The sequence below is a fragment of the Egretta garzetta genome, unplaced genomic scaffold, assembly GCF_000687185.1.
Source record: "Egretta garzetta isolate BGI_Z169 unplaced genomic scaffold, ASM68718v1 scaffold1699, whole genome shotgun sequence".
In the NCBI taxonomy this organism is placed as follows: Eukaryota; Metazoa; Chordata; class Aves; order Pelecaniformes; family Ardeidae; genus Egretta; species Egretta garzetta.
This window is the reverse complement of record NW_009260888.1, coordinates 1,050-1,907: the sequence shown is the minus strand read 5'-3', so window position 1 is coordinate 1,907 and position 858 is coordinate 1,050. Positions and strand designations below refer to the sequence as shown.

The window sequence follows — 858 nt, the reverse complement described above, 5'->3', positions numbered from 1 at the left end:
ATGGGACCTTGGGTACGGCAGTCCATGGCAGGAGTGTCGGTGTGAGGTGGCACACCAAGGTGACACAGGGCAGGGTGACCCATACCATACAAAGGTGTCACAGGGCAGGGTGACCCCTGGCAAGCCAAGGTGGCACAGGGCAGGACACGGTGACCCATGGCACTGCAAGGTGGTACAGGGCAGGAGTGGCGGGGCACAGGGACCCACGGCCCAGTGAGGTGGCCCACAGGCATGGTGACCCATGGCAGACCAAGGTGACACAGGGCAGGGTGACCCATGGCAGGCCAAGGTGGCACAGGGCAGGGTGACCCATACCATACAAAGGTGGCACAGGGCAGGGTGACCCATGGCACTGCAAGGTGACACAGGGCAGAATGACCCATGCCATACAAAGGTGGTACAGGGCAGGGTGACCCCTGGCAGGCCAAGGTGGCACAGGGCAGGGTGACCCGTGGCACTGCGAGGTGACCCAGTGACCCATGGCACTGCGAGGTGGTACAGGGCAGGGTGACCCTTGGCAGGCCAAGGTGGCACAGGGCAGGGTGACCCATACCATACAAAGGTGGTACAGGGCAGGGTGACCCCTGGCAGGCCAAGGTGACACAGGGCAGAATGACCCATGCCATACAAAGGTGGTACAGGGCAGGGTGACCCCTGGCAAGCCAAGGTGGCACAGGGCAGGACACGGTGACCCATGGCACTGCGAGGTGGTACAGGGCAGGGTGATCCCTGGCAGGCCAAGGTGGCACAGGCCAAGGTGACCCATACCATACAAAGGTGGCACAGGGCAGGGTGACCCGTGGCACTGCAAGGTGACACAGTGACCCATGGCACTGCGAGGTGGTACAGGGCAGGGTG

At 63.3% G+C, this 858-nt stretch overlaps 1 long non-coding RNA gene across 1 annotated transcript in view; it reads left to right on the top strand.

Annotated features, from left to right (window-relative positions):
• LOC118453131 overlaps nucleotides 1–684 on the top strand; it is a 986-nt gene extending 302 nt beyond the window's left edge. The window contains exons 2-3 of the long non-coding RNA XR_004843088.1: nucleotides 95–169; nucleotides 633–684. This is a non-coding gene — a long non-coding RNA (uncharacterized LOC118453131). The remainder of the gene's footprint in view (nucleotides 1–94; nucleotides 170–632) is intronic.
• The last annotated feature ends 174 nt before the right edge of the window (nucleotides 685–858 follow it).